This window comes from Bos indicus, chromosome 17 (genome assembly GCF_029378745.1).
Source record: "Bos indicus isolate NIAB-ARS_2022 breed Sahiwal x Tharparkar chromosome 17, NIAB-ARS_B.indTharparkar_mat_pri_1.0, whole genome shotgun sequence".
Taxonomy (NCBI): domain Eukaryota; kingdom Metazoa; phylum Chordata; class Mammalia; order Artiodactyla; family Bovidae; genus Bos; species Bos indicus.
This window is the reverse complement of record NC_091776.1, coordinates 61706469-61731832: the sequence shown is the minus strand read 5'-3', so window position 1 is coordinate 61731832 and position 25364 is coordinate 61706469. Positions and strand designations below refer to the sequence as shown.

At 43.3% G+C, this 25364-nt stretch overlaps 1 protein-coding gene across 1 annotated transcript in view; it reads left to right on the top strand.

Moving 5' to 3' along the window:
- The first annotated feature begins 510 nt into the window (after positions 1 to 510).
- The window catches only part of RPH3A (rabphilin 3A), a 276958-nt gene continuing 252104 nt past the window's right edge, over positions 511 to 25364 (top strand). Inside the window, exon 1 of the mRNA XM_070769651.1 lies at positions 511 to 605. The gene's annotated coding sequence lies outside the window, so the exon portion shown is untranslated. The remainder of the gene's footprint in view (positions 606 to 25364) is intronic.

Here is a 25364-nt window from a genome sequence, read left to right as displayed (position 1 = left end):
AATGGCAACCCACTCCAGTGTTCTTGCCAGGAGAATCCCAGGAACGGGGGAGCCTAGTGGGCTGCCGTCTCTGGGGTCGCACAGAGTCGGACACGACTGAAACGACTTAGCAGCAGCAGGAGGGGGAGAAAGTGCTCCTAGAGGGACAGCAAGTGACACCCCCCCCCCCCCCCCCCATGACTCCCGCCTTCCCTGCGTGCCTTCCACCAGTGGCGGTAGACCACTGTGTATTTGGGGACAAGGAACATGAGTGAATGACTGAATGGAGGAAGGAGGAGTGGGTGAATGGATTCTGCCAGCCAAGAAGCCCAACTGCAGAGACAACTTATAGGCGGTGGTGGAGAGAGGGTGGAGGAGGGAGGTGGTCTTCCTGATCTTTGAGCTTGGCTCGTTAAGCTTTTCTGAGCTTCCCCTCGTCCACTCTCCACATCTAAGGTCTGAGCGCAAACGCGGGTGTGTACGCGGCGGGGTTGGTGGGGGAGGGTGTTGGTGATCGAGGGTCACGCGCAGGTGGCTTTGCAGCGGTGGCGGCGGCAGTGGCAGAGGCGACAAGGCTGGAGGAGGAGGAGGACGAGGGACGGCGGGCTTTCCGTCGCTGCGGAAGGGTAAGGTGGGCTGGCGGGGAAGGGGTTTGCTCAGGGGAAGGGGACTGGCCACCGCAGGTCCTACCTCCTCTAGCGCTGAGTCCGGGATAGTGGGTGTTATTTGGGGTGGGGAGGGGGACCCAGGACGATGTCCCCGGGGCCAGCTGGAGCTGGAGGATGCGCTAGAACTGAGGGTGGGGCGACTACGGTATTGGACGGCGGGATCCGACCGGAATTTGGGGGGCGGGTCCCCGAAAGGGTGTGCTAGTGGCGGCGTCTGCGCGCAGAAAACAGGTGGTCGCCAGCGCAACTGGTCCCTGGGGCTCAGTGGCCTGTGTCTCCAGCGGTGTCCCTCTTCCCTAGGTGGGCAGGGGGTTAACACCTGGCCTCGGTAGCTTCCTGTGTTGGATGTGCGCCTTCTCCAGAGGTCCCGGGGTTGCCTGGCATCAACTGGGACACCTCTCCTTCCTTGGGCCTTAGTCAGCGGTCTTTCAAAGTGAGGGGAAAGGGGAGATGCAGAAAGTGCTGTTATCTGGACTCTTAAGAACCAGTGAACATCAGCCTGTGTGCATCAGATTGTTACCCTGGTCTTCACTTCTCACCCCAGGGATAGTGGTTTCCATACTCAGAGGAGGGTCTTCCTGGCCTCACCCACCGACAATATTCTTGAAATTTCATCTTCTAAACCAGGGATGGCAAACTCAGGTGCATACAAGGACCAGGAGATAAATAATGATCCCAATCCTTGCCTGGTCCCAACTGGATACTATGTACTCTCTGGAGAGCTTTACACGTATCCATTTACTTAATCCTCACCCTACCTCAAGGTTGCTACTTGTTATCATTCCCATTTCACAGATAGGAAAGCTGGTGAGTTACTTGCCCACAATCACATGGGTAAGAAGTACCAGGTCAAGACCAGATGGGCAGGGTGGGTCCGGATTCCAGACTTTTAACCATTGTGCTGTGCTGAGCAGATGGACTATGGGATCAACTTGGAGCCCCACCAGAGAGATTCATGTTTCCAGGCAGGATTGTGAGCCCAGTGTGGCCAGATCATCTGATTTCTTGAGAAGAAGAAAGTGGGACATTTTTGTAAAGTCATCTTTAGATTTTGACAATTGACTTAAATTTTAAAACACTTTTTATAATGAAAAGTTTCAAACACACAAAATAGAGAAACTGATATAGTAACTTTTTTTTTTTTTAATTACTGTGTGAGCCAAAACATGTCCTAAACATGTCTGGGTGGTCACTGCCCTGATCTGAGCCCTGGCTCTTCAAAGTATGGTCCTAGTTTAGCAGCATCTGTATCAGTATCTTTTGGAAGCTGGTTATAAATGTTGAATCTCAGGCCCCACCCTGCTGCTGCTGCTAAGTCACTTCAGTTGTGTCCGACTCTGTGTGACCTCATAGACGGCCGCCCACCAGCTCCCCCGTCCCTGGGATTCTCCAGGCAAGAACACTGGAGTGGGTTGCCATTTCCTTCTCCAATGCATGAAGGTGAAAAGTGAAAGGGAAGTCGCTCAGTCGTGTCCAACTGAATTAGACCCTGGATTTTAATGAGATCCCCAGTTGATCTATATACATATCAAAGTTTGAGAGACACTGCTCTCGGCCTTTTTTGCCTGGACAAGTTATGTTAGTCCCCTTCCAGATAGTTCTTCATGTCTCTAGATTCATGATCTTCTATTGATCTTAGAGTTGAATTTCTTGCCTTTGATACCCCAAAGCTCTGGTCTGGCCCAAGATAATTTGGTGGAGTAAGCATTTCCTTTAGGAAGGTTTGATTAGGTTACAAAGTAGAACTGGCATTGTTCACACCAGTCTTAACTCTTTACAGGTCTCTGAGCAGTTCCTTCTTGTAAATCTTACAGAATTGCTTTGAAGATGAAATGAGATAATGTAAGTAAGAGTATTTGTATATGTTTTTATTAGTCTGGATTCTTTCAGTTAAAAAGATAACTTAAACCTGCTTATGCAAAACAAACAGGGATTTTACAGCTTGAAGGCTCAGAAAGGACTAAGGGGGAAAGTTTCAGGTATGGCTTGATCCAGGGGCTCAACCAGTATAGTTGAAATTATCTTTCTCTCAGGAGGGCTCTCCTGGACCAAGTAGCTTGAAATTGGGAACATGGTAGTGGTTACCAAGAATAGTGGGAATAAACATTTGTTAGGAAAGAGTAGAAAGATTATGTAATTGGAAACCATATTTAATTATTTATCACTTAGACTTTTTGTCTGATCTCTCCTATTAGACTTCAAGTTCCTTGAGAACTGTGGCTCTGTCTTCCTCATCTTTGCATCCTCACCAGTCAGACATACTACATTTCACATAATGATGCTCAGGAAGTACTGAATCAAGTGTAATTGACTCAAGTGAAGTAGAGATTCAGTCTCTTAGACACCAGCCTCAGGCAAGGAATCTCTCTCTCCTTTTGAGTTGCAATAGAAGTCACTGTTCTCACACTTCTGATATAAAGAACATCACAGTCTCTGACTTTGCTCCCCTTTGTTTTTCTCACCACTACCCCTCAATTCAAAGTCATTTTGTCCATTTGCAGGTGCCAAACAGTTAGGAAAATGGGCCTAGCATGAGACGGTTTCAAACTGCGCAGCATTTTATTATGGAAAGGTAACAGGGCTTTTCTCAGTGTGGCCCCAGCAATAGTGGCTATCTGTGATAGTTACCTCAGAGCTAGGGAAGCAAACAGAAGCTTTCAAAAGTATGTGTCAATCAAAGGGAGCTACTGATTTCCCATTTTCCTGGAGGCCAAGATTCTTTCGACAGGCAAAATTATGATTGCCAGCAGCTAATAATTTGTCTTAAAATAGGAAAAACCAAACTAAAAAAACCCCGTGGAAAATAACAACAACAAAAAGACAACTACCCAATCAAAGACTCCAAAATCAAACAAGCCAAAATCAGCCAATCCAAACTAAATTAACAATAAAAATAGATTGTGGAGAAATCTGGGAAGGTCTACACAAGTTTTTTGGAGGGAGAATGCTTGGAGCTGGATTTCTGTTGGTCTAATCTGAATGCGAGAAAGAATGAGACGTATAAACATGTCTGAGGGACTCAGAAATAGATCGCCTATGAATTTCATCATTAAGAATTTTGATGGGTTCAATAAGTTTCTCTTTAAAAGAAACCACAGAACCCTGCAAACATATCAGCCACTCACATTTTAGTCTGAACTAGCCACTTTGTGACAGCTAAGAGTTGCAAACTCAACTGCTTACAGGGTTCAGGCATAAAATGTCAACAAGTAAAGAAGGCTGGGTCAGGAAAGTACAAGAATGGTAGGATGTGGTGAGTTGGAGAATACATGCTCCATCTATAGATGTTAGTGAGTTCAAGCTCATTCTGCTTCTTGCATGACAGGCCAATAAATTGGCAGATGAGTTGTTGGGGCAAAAGGAATAGTGACTTTATTTGGAAAGCCAGCAGACCGAGAAGATGGTAGTCTACTGTCCTAAAGAATCATCTTCAATCACAGAAGGAAAGGGAAATGTGTTTCAGACTTCTCAGAAGGCTTTGTTCCCTAAGGGAATTACTTGACAATAAAATTCTTCCTAGGGGGAAAAACAACAACATCTTACCCAAGTTAGAATTCAGGCTTCTTCTGTGTTCAAAAGCTGGTGGTTGATTGTTACAAACTTCACCCTGTGAGAATCCTTTGTTTTTGCAGTTGTCCATATAGGTCAGGTCACCATATTCCTGTAAACTTCCAACATGAGAAATGTTACTCTCTGTTTTGCAGTTTTTTTATCTCTATATGATGGAAACGTGTTATACCTTTAAAGGACAGAGCCTTGGAAATGGGCTATCCAGTATATTTCAGGCTATAGGCAACATTCTTAATCTGTAGCAAAAGCAATAGAATACAGGAGTTAAAGAAATACCAATAGAGCCAATATCAAGTCAGATTTGCTCTTCCCTGTTACACAGGGAGCAGCTGCAACTCAGCTCTGGGCAATCATTACCATGAGAAACTACAGGCTCAGCATTACTGTATTTTGGCGGACAGTGTCGGAAATCTAGAACTTTACATGAACCCTTTCCATTTTTAAAAATATAAAAAAATTTTTTTACCTTGTTTATTTACTAGTTCCTAACTGAACTGAACCTTTCATCACAGCTTCCTTTGATAATCTGGTCAAAAACACAGAACCTGGAAAATTCACATTTAACTTCATTTTGTATACAATTTCATAGAGGCCTCCTTCCATTCCACTGTGTAGCTCAAGGTTGGCAGTGACTCCTCATTCTGAGAATTTGATTGTGGGTACCCAGGGCTTCCCTGTTGGCTCAGCAGTAAAGAATATGCCTGCAGTGCAGAAGGTGCAGGAGTCACGGGTTGATCCCTGGGTTGGGAAGATCTCCTGGAGGAGGGAATGGCAACCCCCTCCAATATTCTAGCCTGAAAAATCCCATGGACAGAGAAGCCTGATGGGCTGCAGTCCGTGCGGTCTCAAAGAATCGGACACAACTGAGTGACTAAGCACAAGCCCAGACCCTTTGAACTGCATGGATTGCTTTCTGGGATGTGTCTTCCCTCCCCGACATCCTCCCCTCCCTCACCACTCCATTCTCTTCCCATTTGAAAAACTCCCCTCTCCTTCCCTTTCATCTTCCTTCTTATATTTAAAAAAATTCCAATAAAGTCATTGCTTTTAATTTTTATGATTTAACTTATTGACATAATACATGCATATAGCTGAGAAGTCAATTATCACATATTTATAACAGAATAATCATATTTCCCACTTCTTTCCTAGTCCATCCTTAGAGGCAACTACTTTCAACTCCCTTAGCTGATTCTTACGGCATTTCCCCATCTTCATACCTCTAATTTTGATTTTAACATATATTTCTAGTTATTTCATTCACTGTCTTAATAATTAAGTAATTTATTAATTAAATTACTTATGCAAAGCCCTGTTGAGGAAGGGAGCATGGCAATTTCAGGAACCATTTTCTTGGCTACTTAGAATCATATTCTCTTTTTTTTTTTTTCTGGCTGTGTGGCTTGTGGGAACTTAGTTTTTGGTCCAGGGATCATATCCATGCTCCCCTGCAGTGGAAATGCAGAGTCCTAACCACTGAACCATCAGGGAATTCCCTGGAACTGCATTCTTTAGCTAAATGAACCTTCACAGCAGAGACTTAGAGGCTGTGTGGTGAAGAGCTGGTTCATGGGTTCAAATCTTTTCTACCTGACCCATTAGCAATGTGCTCTTAAACAAAACATAACTCTGAGCCACACTTTTCTTGCCTAAAAAATACCGTTACTGAAATGTAAAGAGTTTTGTGGTGAGCACGACATGACATAATTCTTGTAAAATGTGGCCCAATGCCTGTCACACAATCAGTGGTCAAAAACTGCCTGCTGATAATATTATCGCTCTTTTTTTTTTTTCTGTGTAAATATCAGCTGAAAGAGAAAATCTAGGCCAAATTCCAAGTTTGTGAAGACCAATGAAGTCTGGGGGACAAAAAAGCTTTAGTTTGTGCTGACGAACATGTGTGATGCATTCAGGCCACAGTGGAGAGAAAGAGCACACAGGTTTTGAGCCTGGCATTTCCCTGGCCTGCAGGCGTTAGTCCATGTAATAGGAAGTGCTTCAGAGCCACGTGAAGCTTCACCCTCATTCCCTGTTAGTACTGTCTGGGCAGGGAGCAGAAAATGGATGCTTTGGGGACCAGCTTTCCTAGAAAGCACCAGAAGACTTGCCTCCACGTCCAAGGCTCAGAGTCCTGAGAGTCTAACTTTCTGCCAGAGAGCTGTGTTGGTCCTTCTCTTCCTGTCTTGCCTGGGATCCTAACAACCCACTTTATTTTGACTTTGCTCTCAATCTCAGTGGACACCCTGAACCCGGGTGACAGAGTGATTATGGTTTGCTGCTGTGATGATGATGACGTGATGAGGGCTTTAAGGCTGAAGGAAGATCGGCACCCACTTCTCACTTCCCCTCTTACTCTATTGCTCTCTGTCAGTTTCTTTGTCTTCCTGTCTCTGCCTCTGTCTGTCTGCCTCTCAATCTCTCTTTGTGTCTATATATTGTCTCACTCTTTTGTCTGTCTTTCTCTCCTCATCTCTCCATTTCTCTCTATGGACTTTATATTAAACTCTCTTTCTGTCTCTCCTCTTTTTTTTGACCACACCCCACAACCTGTGGGATCTTAGTTCCTCTGCTAGGGATCAAACCCATGGCCCCAGCACTGAAAGCATCTAGTCCTAACCACTGGACCACCAGGGTATCTCTCTGCCTCTTTCTGTCTCCCCTTGCTTCCTTACCCCATCCCTACCTAACACCCCATCTTTCCTGTTAGCCGCCCCCCTGACTTTTTTTTTAACAAGCTATGACTTTAGGAAGAGTCTCCTCCATTTGAGGCCATTTTTAATCAAGGGCTTCAGTTCAGTTCAGTCACTCAGTTGTGTCCGACTCTTTGTGACCCCCACCATGGACTGCGGCATGCTAGGCTTCCCTGTCCATCACCAACTCCTGGAGCTTGCTCAAACTCATGTCCATCGAGTCAGTGATGCGATGTCACCATCTCATCCTCTGTCGTCCCTTTTTCCTCCTGCCTTCAATCTTTCCCAGCATCAGGGTCTTTTCCAATGAGTCAGTTCTTCATGTCAGGTGGTCAAAATATTGCAGTTTCGGCTTTAGTATCAGCCCTTCCACTGGGTATTCAGGACTGAATTCCTTTAGGATAGACTAGTTGGATCTCCTTGCAGTCCAAGGGACTCTCAAGGGTCTTCTCCAACACCACAGTTCAAAAGCATCAATTCTTCGGTGCTCAGCTTTCTTTATAGTCCAACTCTCACATCCATACATGACTACTAGAAGAACCATAGCTTTGACTAGATGGACCTTTGTCGGCAAAATAATGTCTCTGCTTTTTAATATGCTGTCTAGGTTGGTCATAGCTTTTCTTCCAAGGAGTAAGCATCTTTTAATTTCATGGCTCTCCCTTTTCCAGGGGATATGCCTTCTCCAAGGGATAGCCTATCCCTTCTCCGGGGGATCTTCCAGACCTGGGAATCAAAATGGGGTCACCTGCATTGCAGGCGGATTCTTTACCAACTGAGCACAGGGAAGCCCTAATCCAGAGCTTAGCTAACATAATTTTTGTATTTTGTATGTCACAGCGGCAGGGGGAAGTTAGCTGGCTTGCTAACTTTTAGCAAGATAGTCTTTTTATTAGTAAATTTGTGCAGATTGGTTTGCAAGATGTGAGATGTGACTAAAATATTAAATTCCTAAAACCGTCAAAGCACTAATGGATCAGGGAGGTAATATTCTCCCATAGGAATTACACTGACATTCAAAATTAACTTTTCTTAATTCTGTGTCCACTCATTACACACCAGCTTAGAGGGGGGAACATTTAAATCTCAGCTCTTGGTGAGCGCCCTAATTGAAGAAAGTAGCAGTAATTAAGTTAGAAGGTAAAAATTGTTCTTTGGTTACTTCCTGCAAGTTTTCCTCCCTTGGGGAATATTACAGAGAGGAAATGTTTTGCAGAGTCTTGGCAAAATTAAGATCGTCAGCCTTTATGGAAACGGGCAGGTCTAGAGATAATGTGAAATGTTTAGGAAAAAAAAGATAGGTAGCTTGGGAAGTTTTGAGATTTTTCCTCCCCTCCTCCCTTCCTCCTGCCTTCCTTTTCCTTTTTGATTTTCCTTTCCTCTATGTTATGTCTGGGTCAGTAGCCTGTTATACCTGAACCCAGACTGACATCAAGAGAGCTGAGTTCATTCTGGCTTTGCTGCTGTGTGACCATGGGAAAGGTATTCAACCTCTCTGGGCTTCAATTTCCTCTTCTGTTGAGTCAGAAGTTTTGAACTTGATGACCACTAACATTTTTTCCGAGGTCTAAAATTCTTTCATGCACACACCAACAACTGCTTAATTTTTAATATGTATTTCCCTCCTGTTATGAAAAGGACAAACTCATTAAATGATTTGGGGAGAAGTAAAAAGAACAAATGAAAACTCTCCATAATTCTAACACCAAAAGGACTGCCATGAACATTTTGGTGCATTTCTTTTCATCTTTTTTTGCTATACAGTTTTGATATGCAGATTATTTTTATTGTACATAAGAACAGATTTGTATGCTTTTCTGTTGGCATTTTCTCCCTATGCATGTCTGTCTGTCCTTCCTGTCTTCATGAACAACATCTTTAATGGGTGTGTAATATTTTATTGGGCAACTTAATTTACATAACCACTCCCTAACTGGTGTCATACTGGTTGATGGCAGCTTTTCTCTTTTAACGCTACTGATGGTGGGATGACTCATTTTCTGAAGGCTCTGGGCTACATTTTTTTCAGAGTCTGAATAGAGAGAATTGGAGTCTGGCTTCACAGCAGGCCTGTTCCATGGTAGCCCCACTGGATGAATCTGGACAGCAGATGTGTTTTGTTCAACTTAAAGAATATTTTTAATAACTTTATTTAATTCCCACTTTACAAAAATCAAAGAGATCTCACAGAAAAATCCAGATCTCCAACTTCTCTTAGAAATTTAAAAATAATCCCAAGTACTAATGCCTAGGTGGTGTTGAGGAGCAACTGCCCCTTTAAATCGGTCAATGTCTCCTATTGGTCTCAGTCCTGTGAGACCATCTTTCTCCTTTGAGACCTCTGTTGATTCTTATTGGATCTGAGCTGAACCCAGGTACTGGTCAGGCACAGGCCATGATGTGCTGAGCTTTTTACTCAGAACAGGACCCAGTAAATAAATCCTGGGCATTGTGCCATGTCAGGCTGTTTTTACAGGTGTTGTGGGAATTGTGTGGCTGAATTTCTGTGCTCTGCATTGTTTTTTAGTGATTTGTGCTTAGAAATGAAATCATTGCTTGGTTGTGGCCAGGCTGTAGGGATGGATAACTCTCAAGACTCCTACCCTGGTTTTGAGAACAGTTCTATGATGGACAGTCATTTATTTCTTTTTTCTCTATGGTTTTATACATGTGTCTGCTGACTTCTGAAGTCTTAATTCAGGAGCCGTGGCCAGCCCATCCACAGTCAGACCCTTGCTGGCACATATGGGAATTGTAATTATGTCCTTGTGTGTATCCCCACTGTGGCGAGATAGTAATGCTCATCAGACAGTCCATGTTCTCGGCTGCATTCTTGGTCCCTTTGCACTTAAGTGGAGCCTTGAGACTAGTTCTGGCCGATGGTCTATGAGCAGAGAGTGTGCGTCACCTCCAGGCTTAGGCATAGGAATGGTTATGAGTGCTCTGGGCACTTTTTTCCTGCTGTGTGAATTGTGAAGGCTTCATGTTGAAAATGTGGAATCAGAGTACTATTTTCACTGGATTTCTGAGTTACCTGGAACCACAGAAGACTCTGTGCTAGGGGAGAGTAAATTTTTATTGTATTAAAGCACTGCGGTTTTAGTGTATTTGTTACTGCACCATAACCTAGCCTAAGCTGACTGATACATTCTCTATTAGAAATAATGAGTGAGGGAACTTCTCTGGTGGTTGAGAACTAACATTTATTGAGTGCTATCTATTTTGTCATTTATTTTCCACATTTAAAAATGAGGAAAACGAGGTCCAGGGAAATTAGGTAGTTTGCTCAGGGTCATAGAGCTATTTAATACATAGTTCTTCCAGAATGCTTCCTATCCATCTTTTCAATTGTCTCTAGGTCTTAACTATAATGCCTCCTCAAGGAAGTCTTCCCTGATCACCAGGTTAGAGTGCTTCTCACTGTTATGCTGCTGCTGCTGCTGCTGCTAAGTTGCTTCAGTTGTGTCCAACTCTGTGCGACCCCATAGACGGCAGCCCACCAGGCTCCCCCGTCCCTGGGATTCTCCAGGCAAGAACACTGGAGTGGGCTGCCATTTCCTTCTCCAATGCATGAAAGTGAAAAGTGAAAGTGAAGTCACTCAGTCGTGTCTGAATCTTAGCGACCCCATGGATTTCAGCCTAACAGGCTCCTCCGTCCATGGGATTTTCCAAGCAAGAGCACTGGAGTGGGGTGCCATTGCCTTCTCCTCTCACTGTTATATGATCCCCTAAATCCTGGTACTCCTCCCATATAACATTATCCCACATAACTTCCCATTAGACTTTAACTGCCCTAAGGACAGTTCCTGTGTCTATTTTGCTCAGTGTGATATCTCCAGCATCTAGTACACTGCCTAGAGCGTAGTAGGTACTCAATGTATGTTTGTTGAATAAAAGAGAGTCAGAAAGTTTGAACTTGTGTCCTTACTGCCACTAATCAACTGTGTCATCTTGGACAAGTAGTTTTCTCTCTCCGAATCCCAGTGTTTCCAGTAGGACAAGGAAGATGTTTGATTAAATCAGTTCCTTTTGGCTCTGATGTTTGATTATTATTTCATTCACATGGTCTATTCCTTCTTGGAGTCTAATTTTGGGTTGCTTTCCAGGCTTTTTAATTCCATATTTATTCTTGGAATAATTTACAGAGTTAGGCTCTGAACCCAAGCAGTCTAACTAAAGAGTTCATGATTTTAACTGCTCATGTCACCTATCTACCTACCCACCCACCTATCTGTTTATTCTGTTGTCATCCATCCATTAATTCATGCAATCATTCATCCATCCATATACCCTACCATCCATCCAATAATCCACAAACATTCATCCATCCATTCATTCATCCATCCGTCCACCTACCCATCCATTTATTCATCCAGTTTCTGCCTTCCTGGTGCTCTCATTCTGATGAGTAGAGGGCAATTTCTCCTCAGTGGCTGTTGACATGGATGTTGAGATAATGTTCAATGTGTGAGCTGGAGCTCTTTAGCTGAGTTTATTGTATTGGTTTTTATATCCTCATGGATAATAAAATGCTTCTTTGTTTTTATTGTTATACGTAAAGTTATTAATTAAGTCACTGGTGTTTATTGAGCACTTACTATATGCCAGGCATTCTTAGGTGCACACAGACCCAATTTGTTTCACAACTCCAGGATATCATTCACACTGCATTCTGTGTAGTCTTGGGACCATGTATTTGCCACTCTGCTGAAGGAGTCCACATTTCCGCATAGTGGTTAGGGGCTTGGGCTCTAGATCTGAACAGCCTGGCTTTGAGTCCTATGTCTGCCACTTACTGGCTATGCAAATCAAATCATTTCACCTCTCTATATGTCAGTTTCCTCTCCAATAGAATAGGGATAATAAAAACCATTAGTTCAGAGAATTGTTATGTGGCAGAGTTAACTAAGGCAAAAGTTCTCGGAATAGTTCCTATATAAATAATTGCTCAACAAAAGATGAGTGATTAGCTTACATGTATCTCTCGCTAGGTGGGTTTCTTTAACAGTTTTTCATATGGGGGAATGGAGTCAGGAGCAGCAACAAGTTTAACCTGATATGATCTGCTAAAGTCAGAGTCGAAGGTAAATTGATTAGTGACTGTCTATTGATCTAGAGGATATATGGTTTATGCAGCGAAGTGCTTACCCAAGTTGACATAAATCAAGTATAATAAAGAGTTGGAGTCTGTATTTGATGTTTGACCACCAACAGCTTTCTCCTTCCCCTTTCCCTCTTTGCCCCAGTATCTGAGCAAGCCAACTATGCTTGCTCAGATATTGGAACAGTTCAACCATTTATGTTAACCTCACCTATATATATATTTCCATGACTTAATATATCTGTGTAAACTCATAGGAAAAGACTGGAAATGTATATACCAAACTGACTACAGGGGAGAGGAAAAGGGGACTGAGATTCCTGAAGAAAGGTGGTGTTCAAGAGGGTCTTTACCTTATTTGTCATGTTTTAATTCCTATAAGAATGAAACTGTTTTTTAATGTATTTAAGAATCTGTTATAAGAAAAAAGTAAATGACCATCCTAAAGCTTTGAAATTGCTCAGTTGTGTCTGACTCTTTGCCACCCTATGGACTGTACAGTCCATGAAATTCTCCAGGCTGGAGTACTGGAGAGGGTAGCCTTTCCCTTCTCCAGGGGATCTTCCCAACCCAGGGATCAAATCCAGGTCTCCCGCACTGCAGGCGGATTCTTTACCAACTGAGCTATCAGGGAAGCTCGGATGGGGGTATGTGTGTGATTGATGAGTTAGGAGAGCCTAGAACCCTTCCTACCTATGTCAGAAGGTGCCTGAATGGGGATTGTGATTAAAAGCACAAAAAGCTGATCAACTGGGTTGTCTTCTGAAGAGAGGCTGTGTTAACTGAGGATCTATAGAATTGAGTTCAGGGCCTCCAGACAGGTCAGTCTATGTGCCCAGAACTGTCCACAAAGGTGTTCCTAGACTAGTAAGCAAAAGAACCTGTTTATACATTGGCAAATGCCTAGAATGCAGGGCCTCAAGGTTATGAGGCTTGTGCAGAGTTGTGCTTAGTTGTTCAGTGATGTCTGGCTCTTTGCCCACGGACTGTAGCCCACCAGGCTCCTCTCCCTATGGAATTTTCCAGGCAAGAATACTGGAGTGGGTTGCCATTTCCTCCTCCAGGGGATCTTCCTGACCCAGGGATCAAACCCGTGTCTCTTGCGTCTCCTGCATTGGCAGGTGGATTCTTTACTGCTAGCACCTGGGAAGCTGGGTCCCCCCAAAAGCAGACCCTGAGACAGGGTTTCAGTGCAAGGAGTTTATCTGACAGGTGATTCCCAGAAGCACTAGTCGGGCAGGGAACTGAGACAGAGAAGGGCAGTAAGCAGTAGCATCTTGCTGAGGGCAACTGGGAGGCTGTGTAGCACGTGCTTCACAGTTGCTCATGGTGTGCAAAGCTGTGTGGGTGAGGAAGAACATGTCCTTCACTCACACCAGTCATCACTGAAGGGCTACTCCTGATGCACTCTACACACTGGCTTAGCAGGCTTCAGCAGCCAGAGAAAGACCTGGTAAAGAATCATAGGTATTGACAGAAGTTGTCACATCAGTGTGCAAGGGATAGTGAGAGGGACAGAAGTAGTGTATACTATGTTTTCTGGTACAGGTTTGTAACAGGAAGAAAATGTGCTTGGTGAAGAAAATGAGCTTTTCTTCCCTGAGCACTTCTGAGTCTCAACAGCAGTCAGTACATTGGCCCTCTGATTTATACATCGGTCTTTTGTGAGTTTGGATGGTGTGAGTCAAGAGAGACAGCTCCTCTGGGGGAGTACATGGCCAGAATTGAATTCCGTAGAGAAACCTAGATCGAGTTTAGAAACTTAAAAGATCTTACCAGCCAGGGACCATGAATAAGCGAAGTGGGTGGGAGGAGGAGGAGAATGTACTTGGTGTGGTGCCTGGCATATAATAAGTGCTCAATAAAAATGATTTACATTAGTGGCAGCAGCGGTTTCTGGGGAAAGCTTTAAGGAGGAAGTGGACCCCAAGTGTAACGTGTTGCAAGGATGCCAGACAGAATAGGAAACTAACCAGGAGGAGAAGCCAGAAACCTCCTTGCCTAACCCTGGCCTCTTGTACAGTCCTTGTAATTAGGATGGTAGTCATTTTCTAGTATTTGCAGTGATGACAGATTCTTCGAGGTGAGGTTAGTTGGTAATACAGATGTGTAACATCTTCCCATCAGATGTTTTAGATGCCAGCAATTGGCCTCTCTTTTCCAGGGAGGGGGGTGGGGCAGTGGTTAATCCTCTGTCTTCCTGGTGCTCTGCTGTCAGCATCTTTCCATATCGCCTGCCACACTGGAAGGGCCAACATGGAGGAAGGCACGAGCGAGTCATGGTATCTGTGTAACAAGAGAAAGTTGACTTTCTTTTCATGTATCTGAGATGAGATCTGGTTTATCCATCTGGTACTGTGATATCAGTGCTAGGAGCTTATGAGTCTTACAAAGGCCTGTAGTAATATTTGCACACTGAAAAAATAAAGTGGCCTCTGAAATATGAAAAGAAAATCATATAATTAAAGAAAAAATTGAATTTTATTTTCCATCTAGCTTTACTGAGTTATATTGTATATTTTGTATACATTATATATACTATATATTCATTGTATATACAAAAAATGTGTATTTTGTCTACATTGTATAGTAAAAATTGTATATACTTTGGTTGTTCAATGTGATTTTAAGGTCTACTATGTGATGATTTAATATGTGTATACACTGTGAAATGATTACTAGTAGCAATCAGAGTAATTAACACATCCACAAACTCATATAGTACCTTTTTATTGTTGTTGCTGTTGTTGGTAATGAAAACACTTCAGATCTACTCTTGGGACTTTCCTGGGGGTCCAGTGGTTAAGACTTTGTACTTCCACCACAGGGATGTGGGTTTGTTCCCTGGTCAGGGAACTAAGATCCTGCGTGCCTCACAGGAGGCCAGAAAATAAATAAATAAAATAAAATAAAAATTCTTAAGTAAAAGATCTACTCTTTTAGCAAACAATGTAGTATTAATTAAAATCATCATGCTGTATATTAGATCCCCAGAACTTACTCATCTTATAACTGAAACTTTATATCCTTTGACTAATAACTCATTCCCCACCCCCACCCTCCACCCCAGCCCCTGGTAACCACCTTATCTCTGGTTCTAGGAGTTCTGCTTTGTGTAATTGAAACTGATACATGTTTCCTTTCGTGAAACACTGTACCCATTGTAATATACCTCAACTAGTTGATGGAACAGCCAGTTGAAGAGGCGTCTGCCCCAGGGGAGTTGGGGTGTGCCCCCTCTAGCATGGGAAGGGGAACCTCTCTGAACCCCACTGTTTAGGGTTTTTATGGAGATCCCATCACAGACTTCCCTGTAGTTCAAACAGTAAAGAGGCAGGAGACCAGGGTTTGATCCCTGGGTTGGGAAGTTCCTCTGGAGAAGGGAATGGCAATCTGCTCCAGAATCCTGGAGAATTCCATGGACAGAGAAGCCTGGCAGGCTACAGTTCGTGGGGTCGCAAAGACTAGGACGCAGCTGAGTGACTAACGTAGTCCGCAGTCCACATCACAGACATGATTGATTAAATCATTGGCTTTTGATGATTAACTGACAACTCTAGCCCTTATTCCCTTCCTGGAGGTTGGGAGGGGTTTGGGGCTTCAAGTTCCAACCCTCTAATTATGTCTCCATCTTTCCATAACCAGCTTCAATCCTGAAACTCTATAGGGGCTCTCATCAACTTGTCATCTCATCAGCATTAAAATACACATCACTCCAGAGATCCAAGGGTCTTAGAAGCTCTTGTGTCAAGAACAGGGGACTAAGACCAACTACTGTAACAAAAGATGCTCCTAGCACTTTGTTGGGGGTTTCCTAGATGGCTCAGTGAGTAAAGAATTGCCTGCAATGCAGGAGACACAGTTGGCACAGGTTCAATTCCTGGGTCGGGAAGATCCCCTGGAGGAGGTAATGGCAACCCACTACAGTATTTTTGCCTGGAAAATCCCATGGACAGAGGAGCCTGGCGAGCCACAGTCCATGGAGTCGCAGAGTGTCAGACACAACTGAGCGACTAAGCACACAGCATCCTGTCATTTAGGAAATGACAAGAGTTCTAGGAGCTCTGTGTAAGCAACCAAGGACAGAGACCAAACATATATTTGCTATTATACCACAGTCACTAACTCAGTGGCTTTAGGTTATGGCTTGATCTCCTGATCCTTAGCTTCTGGGTGTCCCATGGGATGACAAAAGTTGTTTCCTTCATTGCTGTGAGGCCTGAGTGAGTTAATACACTTGGAGGATTCAGAATTATACCTTGTGGCTCCAATAAGTGCATAATTTCTTCACCCTGAGCTGTAAACCTAGAGAAAAAGATTGCATAACACAGATTTTGAATCACAGTGGTGCAGCTTCCCAGTGTTTATGGATTTAGGGCACTCCCTGGGGGTATAATTAGAATCAGATTATGGGAATGGTAGATCCGCTCTGCCATCTATTTCCCTCCTCCTAGTTTAAATACAGGCTCCACTGCAAGTCACTCTCCCCAGGTGAGCTGAATAATTAATGCCAGTTCTGAGAATCCTGCCTGGCTCAAAAATGGTTCATTATTACTAATAACAGCAACTACCATTGATTGAATGGCTTGTTCTGTGCCAGACTCTGCCCTGAGCTCTTTTCTAGCATGGGGTCTAGAGTGAAGCATTCTCATAGAAACCTTAGTTCAAGTGCCACTCTTGCCTCCTCCAAGCAATTTGTCTTCAGGCAAAGTCACTTCCCTTTTCTCTGAGCCTCAGTGTCCTCATCTGTAAAATGGGATGACAGGAGCTGCTCCATCAACAAAGTTGTGCTGAAGGTTAAATGCACTATAGATGCAAAACTTTTTTGCCTGAAGCCGGGCACACCATAAGCGCTTGATCAATGTTCACTTCTGTTGTTATCATCATGTTCCTCAATCCTGATGGAAGCCCTCTGAGGTAGATATGAAAAGCGTTTGGCTCGTTTCACATGGCAACACTCTGACAAACGGACGCCTTCAATGTTTAAATCCGTTTCCCTTTATAATCTTTTCTTCACAGTGTATTTGGGAGTGGGGATGTAAATTAGCCCCTTATCAACAGGAAAGTGGGTGTATACATTAGATTCATGCCACTGAAAATGAATGAGCTCGGGCTTTGTGAATCAGTGTGAGTGAATCCTCCAAAAAACATGATGTCGAGAGCAATAAAAGCAAGTTGCCCCTAAATGCATGTGGAATATTATTTCTATAAAGTTTAAAACTACACAAAGCAATTGAATAAAGTCAGGGATACACATTACACACATGGGCAGTAAAAGTATAGAGACACATGAGACCGAAAACACCAACTTCACAGCAGAGATTCCCTCAGTGGATGTGGTGGGGGCTATGACTGGGGAGGGGGCACACAAGAGCCTTCAGATATCCTGGGAGGTTTATTTCTTTTTTTTAAAAATATTTATTTCTGGCTGTGTTGTGTCTTCATTGCCGTGCAGGCTTTTCTCTAGTTGTGGTGCGTGGGCTTCTCATTGCGGTGGCTTCTCTTGTTGCAGAGCACAGGCTCCAAGGCACGTGGGCTCAGTAGCAGCAGCTTCCAGGTTCTAGAGCACAGGCTCAGTAGTCGTGGTGCATGGGCTTAGTTCCTGCAAAGCATGTGAGATCTTCCCGGACCAGAAATCGAACCTGTGTCTCCTGCACTGGCAGGCAGATTCTTTACCACTAAGCCACTAGGGAGCCCAGGATGCTTATTTCTTAATCTGCTATTGGAGGCATTTATTATCTTTTATGTCCTTTGTCGAATAAAAAATATAGTCACAAGCTGAAAGTAGCGAGTTATTTTATTTGGTGGGAATGTTTAGGACTCCGAACCTGGGAGACACCATCTCAGTAGCTCTTAGAAAACTGCTCCAAGGAGGCAGGAGGGAAAGTCAGGCTCTGTACAGTTTGCAACAAAGGGAGCAGGCAGTTGAACATTGAAGATCAGGTATCAGTTCAGGAATTTAGCGTTCTGTGTATAGGAAGATGCAAGCCTCTAGGCTCACTGAACTCATTCCCTTCATATGCGCCTCAGCTATCTGCGGCCCATCCTGTTTCCTTGTTTCCCTTGCTTCTCGAATTCTCCCAGTTCCTCAGCAGTCACCGTGGAGGCTGGCAGCATCCACTGGATTGAAGTTTTGAGAGCCCTCATTCACATTTGGCAAATAGAAGGGGAAAAGTTGAAAGCAGTGACAGATTTCCTCTTCTCGGGCTCCAAAATCACTGTGGACAGTGACTGCAGTCATGAAATCAGAAGACAATTGCTTCTTGGCAGGAAAGCCATGACAAACCTAGTCAGTGTGCTGAAAAGCAGAGATATTATTCTGCCGACAAAGGTCCGTACAGTCAAGGCTATGGTTTTCTTAGCGGTCACTTACAGTTGTGAGAGCTGGACTGTAAAGAAGGTGGAATGCCCAAGAATTGATGCCTTCGAACTCTGATGTTGGAGAAGACTCCCGAAAGTCCCGTGGACAGCAAGGAGATCAAACCAGACAATCTTAAGGGAAACCAACGCTGAATGTTCACTGGAAGGACTGATGCTGAAGCTGAAGCTCCAGTATTTTGGTCATCTGATGTGAACAGATGACTCATTGGAAAAATCCCTGATGCTGGGAAAGATTGAGGGCAGAAGGAGAAGAGGGCATCAGAGGTTGAGATGGCTGGACGATATCACTGATGCAATGAATGTGAACTTGGGCAAACTCTGGGAGATGGTGAAGGACAGGGAGGCCTGGCATGCTGCAGTCCATGGGGTCACAAAGAGTCAGACCTGACTGGGTGACTGAACAACAAATTTGCATTTGATGGCTGTGACATTTCTTGTTTATTGATATGGCAGGAGATATTTTCATTTCACACCTTGAACATACAGCTCAAGTGGGTAACAGTAATTTTAAAAAATTGCACCCCAGCCATGGGGAAAGGAATTTAGGGACCCCCTCGGTATTCTTGAGATTCTGCCACCCCCACAAACTATTAAAGATTCTTTAATCTTCCTGAGCCCAAAGCTTCTCTCCACCCACCTCCATGTCTTCTTAGTGTCTCACTAACAAAACCCCCAGCCTACCTGGCTCAAAACGGAGCTTCCTGGCAGCCAGGTTCTCAATTTTCATGTTAAAGGAGCACTTTTTTTGCTTTCTCCACCTGTGTTTTAATTATCGTTCACCTCCATGGCTTCATTCTGTTCAGTTCCAAACACTCCCAGATATCCGTTGGCTCTTTTTGGGGTGGGTGTGTGGAAGAGATGGCAGGAGGCTACTCAGAGAAGGCAATGGCACTCCACTCCAGTACTCTTGCCTGAAAAATCCCATGGACGGAGGAGCCTGGTAGGCTGCAGTCCATGAGGTCTCTAAGAGTCGGACACGACTGAGTGACTTCACTTTCACTTTTCACTTTCATGCATTGGAGAAGGAAATGGCAACTCACTCCAGTGTTCTTGCCTGGAGAATCCCAGGGACGAGGGAGCCTGGTGGGCTGCCGTCTATGGGGTCGCACAGAGTCGGACACGACTGAAGCGACTTAGCAGCAGCAGCAGCATACTTACTACTGCAGAAATGGGACCAACCTTATCTGGCATGACTGAGACAAGTCACCATATGTAAGGCTCTTCTATTCCCATCCCAACTTCTTTGTAAGAGAAGTTTTATTAAAATGCGTACCGAAAGCAGTCTTGAAGTGAAGAGAATGCAGTATGCTGCTCACTCTCCAGCATGCTGCCTAGTTGTGTATGTGTGTGTGTGTCTGTTGGTTGTGGATGACTGAAGGAGCAACATTTGCCAGGTCATCAGCTCTGGCCTTCTCCATAGCTGACCCTTTAATCTGGAACCCCAAGGTAGGAGAAGTTCTATCAATAAATAAGTACATTTTCCAGGTGGCTGAAACATACACCCCTGAGGTCATCTATATTTATATGCAGAACACAAAGTTCAGAGAGGTTAAGTGATTTTTCCAAGGGAACACAGCTGGTAAAGTGGCCAAGCTGGTATCTGGTAGATCAAGGACTGTGTTTCTATTTGCTCATGTGTCGTTAAAACTTTCCTATCTTACTGAGGGTAATTTTAATGACAGTCATTCCAAGAAACGCTTCCCTGGTGGCTCAGACAGTAAAGCGTCTGTCTGCGATGTGGGCGACCCAGGTTCAATCCCTGGGTTGGGAAGATCCCCTGGAGGAGGAAATGGCAACCCACCTCAGTACTCTTGCCTGGAAAATCCCATGGATGGAGGAGCCTGGTAGGCTACAGTCCATGTGGTTGCGAAGAGTTGGACACGACTGAGGGACTTCACTTTCACTCCAAGAATCACCCCCGTTTTGAAAACTGTTTTGCTTTCTAAAAGAGGGTAGGGAAACAATTTAACTTTTTTCCTATGATATAAAATTGTTTGCATCCTTTCCAAAGTTATGCTCTCAGGTGTGTTTGAGGGGCAGGTGGGAAAGAAGCTAACACGTATTCACCAATGACCACATGCCAGGCATCTGCTAGATATCGTGCAGATTCCTATTTATGTTCCCTATTATCTGTTATTATTCCCATTTGATAGATGGAGAAACTGTGGCTCAGTGTGTATTCATTATTGATCACTGTATAACAAATGAACAGCTTTAAACAACAAACATTTATGATCTTCCATAGTTTCTGAGCAATCAGTGTTTCAGGAGCAGCTTGGGTGGTTCTGGCCGAGAATTTCATGAGGTTGCAGTCAGAGGGTGGCATGGACTGTAATCTCTGAAGATGTGACGGGGCTGAAAAATTTACTTCCATTCACATGGTTTTTGGCCAGAAGCCTCAGTTCCTTGCCTCATGGATCTTTCCATAAGCTACCTACATGACTTCACAGCATGGAATGATCCAGGAGAGACAGAGATCACAATGGAAGCCGTAATACCTTTTAAGACTTAGTCTCTGTAGGTGAACATTGGCAATTCTGTCAATTAAGCAATGCTTAATTCTGTTTGTTCGAAGGAGAGGAGAATTAGGCTCTACACCTCTTGAAGGTGGAAATATTAAAGAATTTGTACTTTTTTTTAGAACTACCAACTCAGGGAGGTGCCGTCAACTTGCACCTATGAACCCTTGAAGTTCATAGGCTTTGTAAGTGGTAGAGGTTAGATGCAACCATAGTTCTAGATGGTTCCACACTCTTTTTCTTTTCACTGTCCTGTGATTTCTCCCTGACTGAGGAATGGAGAGCTGTTTGCCCTTATGCTTATTTGCCCCAGACTGCAAACCTCTTTATTTGCTTTTAAAGCTTTCCCCTTTCTATCTCTCTATCATCTATCACATCTAAGCAACATCCTTCTTATTCTAAATTGGAATTTTGAATCTCCTGTGAAATTGGGAAACCTGGTAACTTTTAGTTGTGTGTCCATCAAGAGTCAGTAGACTCTGAGTGACTATTTGGGGTTTCTTTGTCATCAGGTGGCATTTATAACATTTTGGAGTGCTCTGAAAGCTTTCTTCATCTATTCCGGATTCTTCGTCTTGCAGATCATTGAAGTTGTGGGTAAGTTTTGGATGAAATAATGATAATTATAAGGGTCTGTTTAATTTATCGTTTGTATAACTCTTCAGAGTTTTCAAAGGTCATTTATACACAGCATATCACCTGATTCTCACAAAAAACCCGTTAATAAGATGGAGGCAAGTGATGCGATCTTCTGGATAAGCTATGTTGAGCCGCCACTTACCTACGTACCTTTGTTCTCTTGGCACCTGCTTGGCACTGACTCCTTCTTGCCTACAGGCCACTCCTCTGTCTTTCTACTAGTTACAATAGGCAGAGCCATAGGAGTTTGTGGTCTTGGAACTGTAAGGGGAGGGAAAACTTTTCTTCTACTCTCTTAAGTTATGTCTTGCAGGACTGCAATTAAATACAAGCACCAGATAACGGAAGAAAAGACAAACCCATTTTATTCATACTATATTTTTATGTGCATGAGGGCTTCGCAGAAATGAAAGCCTAAAGAAAAGATTAAATTCAGAGGTTTATATGCCATCTTAGCAAAGAGTGATAAATTGTGGAGAAGTGACTAGTCAAAGAAAAAGGGGATTTGGGCTCCATAAGGGTGGTAAATTTGAGGAAGGTGATAGGCAATATACAGACTAGACTCAAGTAATCTCTAATGATAAAAGTGGTTCTTTACTTGGTAGGGGAGAAGAGGACACTTCTATATGTGGAAACATCTCACTTTTACAAGGAAAATTTATGCCTTATTTTTAGACAGAAGAGGGTAGAGAGCTCTTCCTGTGTGTGCTATTTCCTCAGTTGCATTCAGCTTGAGATAATTCTTATGTCAAAGTGGCATATTTGTAGGTGGTATTCTGATCCATTTCAGAGTGAATATTCTAATTTGCATTTACTCTTGTGGAAAGAGCATAGGTTTGTGTTAAACTTGGGTTCAGATTCCAGCTTTACTATTTACTAGAAACGGTCCTCAGGCAAGTAACTTTATTTCTTTGAATCTTGGTTTTCTCATCTGTAAAATGTGGATTAAAAGCAATACCTACTTCATTGGACTGTTACAAGGATTAGATGATACATAAAGATGCTTAGCTCAGCGACTGCAAGATAGTCAACACTCAAAGGCACCTTACATTTCTAAACACACTTGCTCTGATAAAGTCACTTCTCTGTATACCAAGATCTCAGCTTGCTGCGTGACTTGGAGAAATTCCTTGGCCTCTCAAACTACCTTCACTTCTAAAATGAGTGGGTTCAATTGCATAATTCCCGAGGTTCCTTCCATCTCTTAACAATTAACACCTTGAAATTGTCTATACAGCACACCCATACTATTTACTTAAAAAAATATATTCATTATATCCTGCTTGCCTTTGCTTGCTGGAGTAATTTTAGATAATAGTTGCACAGAATTAATAGAAGCCAGAGGGGTTGTTCAGAATGTTTTTTTACATGCGGGGATTGAGCAACATACTTATGTACATAATTACCTTTTCTTTTCCTTTGCAGTCTAGGAGGGCATATTGAAAAGCTAGCAGTGATTTGTTTCCCCTCCTATTGGCTCAAGAAACTGGCTAATGCAGTTTTATGTTAATTGGAAGACATACTAAATAGCATAAGAAAAAGAAAGAGAGGCACTCAGTTAGAAAAAGTGCTTTTTAATCATCTACCTAAATGTGAGTGTCTGATGGGTTTGCAGGAATTTCTGCAGCCCCCTGAGTGAAGCTTTCCCTGTCCTCACTAGAGTTGATGAATAACGGATTCCAAGCAGGGCTCTGCAAACACCAGCAAACTATTCTTTCTGAATCCTCTTTCTAATTTCTTCTCCCCCACAAATGCCTGGCTGTGATTTTGGCTTGATCTCTTGTCTCTTAAATACACTATTCTTTGCTCAGCACGTGCTTCATTTTATGGCTAACAGAAAGGCAGTTTGATCTGAAGTCACCCTCCTGCTCTAAAACCTTCAGTGCTTCCCTATTGCCCACTGCATTGAATACCAACTGCTCAGCCCAGAATCTTAACTTTCCTGGGAAGCCAAAGCAGTGGACTTGCTTCTTCCCACACATGCCCTGGGATTTAAAAATTTGCCCTCTTATGATTCATTCTCTTCCCTCCAACTTCTGTGCTCTTCTTCCCTTTCCTATTTTTCTACCTATCACCATCACACTCAGATTACCAGGACCCAGAGGCAAAGGATGTCTCTTCCAAGAAGACTTTCAATTCCTTCTCTGTTCTTTGAGTCACTGTTACATTTAATTTCAGGAATTCAGTATCTACATAAGTGGTTCCGAGCACAAGCTTGGTAATCTGACAGACCTGGGAATGAATGTGGTTTCCGTCACTTACCGTGCTACCTTGGCAAAGTCACTTCCCCTCTCTAATTTTTACACTTATTGTCTGTAAAATGGGGTTAATGATATTTACTTCTTTGTGTTGTTGTGGGGAGTAAAGGAAATGATGCCTATGAGACAGTGTACTGCCTGGTTCATGTTTATTTTTAGAAATGGAATGTATAATAATGTATTTTACATTTGTTTCTTCCTACTTTTTGGAAGCACGCACCACAGTCAATGCCCACTGTCCTCCATCCACCACTCCAGCCAGAGTGCTAGCTCCTTGCAAACTCATCTCTATCACTGGCTGGTAGAATTGTATCATGGACTTTAATTCTTTGTTCTTTCCTGCAGCCAAGATTTGTTTTGGTTAGCATTTGCCGTCTTCAATGAGAGGGATGTAAACAAAAAAGTAAAAGTACTATATTTGGAGTTTTTAACCCTAAATAAGTGTAAAAGAAAGTTAAACATTCACATGTTGTATTCTATAAGTTGGTAACATTTATACTCCCAAAGTCATTAAAGCTTAAAATTGCCCTAAATTTTTTGGTATATCCTGTATTTCCCCACCTCTGGTCTTTGGGTTCAGTTAGATATTTCACTTTGGCACAGAGTGAGAAGGAAGTGATGGTGCCACTCGGCCAAAGAGGCTGAGAGACGTGGAGCAGAGCCGCCAGGAGAGCCCATCCTTGATAAGGTGACCTGCATGTGTGTGCGTGCGCGCTAAGTCACTTCAGTTGTGCCCGACTCTTTGCGACCCCCAGGACTGTAGCCGGCTAGGCTCCCCTGTCCATGTTATTCTCCAGGCAAAAATCCCTCCTCCAGAAATCTTCCTGACCCGGGCCTTGAACCCATGTCTCTATGTCTTCTGCACTGGCAGGTGGTTTCTTTACCACTACTGCCATCATTGGCTGAAACTAGAGATTTGGGGTGGTTTGTCACAAAGCAGCAGTTACTGAATATACCCTTTTAACTACTGTCCTGCCCACGGTAGGTTCTTAGTAAATATTTATTGCATTAAATTAGCAAATTCCTGTATTGTGCTTTGGGGAACACTTTTGTTCTCAAGGTTAGTTTATTTATTTCATTAATTAAGGACTTCTTTCAATTGAGATGTTAACTCATTAGGATATTTGGGGAAATTGACTTCTAAGGTGGTAGGACTCAAGACTTGGCACATGCAAATCTGCTTGTGAAAAGCAAGCAGTGGTTAATTTCCAAGGGCTTGAGCCTCTATATTAAACATGCAGTAAGCTTTGACAATCTCAAAGCCAGGCTTCAGCAGTATGTGAACCGTGAACTTCCAGATGTTCAAGCTGGTTTTAGAAAAGGCAGAGGAACCAGAGATCAAATTGCCAACCTCTGCTGGATCATCGGAAAAGCAAGAGAGTTCCAGAAAAACATCTATTTCTGCTTTATTGACTATGACAAAGCCTTTGACTGTGTGGATCACAATAAACTGTGGAAAATTCTGAAATAGATGGGAATACCAGACCACCTGACCTGCCTCTTAAGAAACCTATATGCAGGTCAGGAAGCAACAGTGAGAACTGGACATGGAACAACAA